We start from the raw sequence: 2195 nt of genomic DNA, 5'->3' as shown, positions 1-2195 counted from the left end.
GATCCCCCCTCAGCCTTCTCTTATGGAGGCTGAACAGGTTCAGGTCCCTTAGCTTCTCCTCGTAGGGCCTGCCCTGCTGTCCTCTGGTCATGCAAGTGGCCCTCCTCTGGACCCTCTCCATGTCCACATCCCTCCTGAAGTGCGGCACCCAGAACTGAATGCAGTACTCCAAATGCGGCCTGACCAGTGTCACATAGAGGGGGAGGATCACCTCCTTGGACCTACTTGTGATGCATCTGTGGATGCATGAGAAGGTGCGGTTGGCCTTCCTGGCCATGTCCCCACACTGTCGGCCCATGTTCATTTTGGCATCAATAATGACTCCAACATCCTTTTCTGCCTTTGCACTGATGAGAAGGGAGTTCCCCAGCCTATAGGTCTGCTGCTGGTTCTTTCTCCCCAGGTGCAGCACCTTGCACTTGTCAGTGTTGAGACCCATCCTGTTTTCATCCACCCACCCCTGTAACCTGTCCAGGTCCGATTGCAGCCTATTCCTCCCTTCTGGCATGCCCACTTCTCCCCACATCTTAGTGTCATCCGCAAATTTGAACAGGGTGCTTTTTACCCCCTCGTCCAAGTCACTGATGAAGATGTTGAACAGTGCGGGCCTGAGGACTGAGCCCTGGTGGACCCCGCTGCCCACATCCCTCCAGGTCGAAAATGACCCGTCCACCACCAGTCTCTGGGTGCGGCCCTCCAGCCAGTTAGTGACCCATTTGACTGTGTAGGTGTCGACACCACAGTTTCCTAGTTTTTTAATGAGGATGGGGTGAGTGACAGTGTCGAAGGCCTTCCTGAAGTCCAGAAAGACTACGTCCACCGCGACACCTGCGTCCCAGGATTTTGTGACCTGGTCACAGAAGGCCACCAGGTTGGTCTGACAGGACCTGCCTCTAATGAACCTGTGTTGGTTGCCCCTAAGCCTAATCTTCCCTGCTGGCCCCTCGCAGACATGTGCCAGGATAACTCTCTCAAAAAGCTTATCCAGGACCAAGGTAAGACTAACAGGCTTATAGTTTCCTGGGTCCTTCTTCCTCCCTTTTTTGAAAATAGGAAACACATTGGCCCTTTTCCAGTCCTCTGGCACCACACCAGAGCACCACGAGTGCTCGTAAAGCTGTGCCAGGGGTCCTGCAATGACCTCTGCTAATTCCCTCAGCACTCTGGAGTGGAGATTGTCAGGACCTGCTGATTTAAATATGTCCAGTCCCTCCAGAAATATCACATATACAATAACATATTTTTCTCCAGTTAAAAGTAAACTAGAAGCTTTACAAATATGCCAGGGACCTAGGGCAATATTTTTCACTTTAAGGTTGAAAAAAACAAATATAACTTTATTGGAATGACTTAAAAACAATCTGCAGGGCTGTGAAATAGGAGCTTCCTTACCAGGAGCAGCTAACAGACAGCAGATTTGCAGAAGAACGGGCAGCTTGATCATGGAACCTCAAGACCATTAAAAAGAAGAGAGGGTCCTTAACACCTGTGGAATGAAGTATTTAGAAGGAATTGGGTAGATTACAAGGGGGGTAAGAGTGCTCAGAAACCCCCTTGGCTCAGCAGGGGCATTCAGGAATTCCTGAAGACTAAAAAGGGGGCGTACAACCAGTAGAAGGGAGGAGCTATCACCAAGGAGGAGTACTCCTCCTCGGCCCAGGAGTGTAGGAGGGCCATTAGGAAGGCCAAGGCAGAGATGGCACTCAGGCTAGCGTCCAGGATTAAGGACAACAAAAAGTCCTTTTTCAAGTACATTGGGAGCAAGAAGAAGGCACCAGGCAACATAGGGCTCCTGCAAGACGCAAATGGTAATCTTGTGGCTACACCAGACAAGAAAGCTGATATTTTTAACAGTTTCTTTGCCTCTGTTTTCTTGAACAGGGACCAGGACATCCCACCTACCAGAGGTAGGGACAATCTTGGGGATAGCTCTGTCAGGCCTTCAGTCAGAGCAGATGTAGTTAGGGATCTTCTGGAAGGGCTAGACATTTTTAAATCTGCAGGTCCAGATGCCCTCCACCCAAGGGTGTTGAGCGAGCTAGCAGGGGTCATTGTGGAGCCCTTGGCCCGGCTGTATGAGCATTCGTGGTCATCTGGCCAGGTGCCAGGGGATTGGAAACTGGCTAATGTGGTTCCAATTTTCAAGAAGGGGAGGAAGGAGGACCCAAGTAACTATAGGCCTGTAAGCCTCACCT

Source organism: Alligator sinensis, unplaced genomic scaffold (assembly GCF_000455745.1).
Source record: "Alligator sinensis unplaced genomic scaffold, ASM45574v1 scaffold1779_1, whole genome shotgun sequence".
Classification (NCBI taxonomy): domain Eukaryota; kingdom Metazoa; phylum Chordata; order Crocodylia; family Alligatoridae; genus Alligator; species Alligator sinensis.
This window is presented reverse-complemented; position numbering follows the sequence as displayed.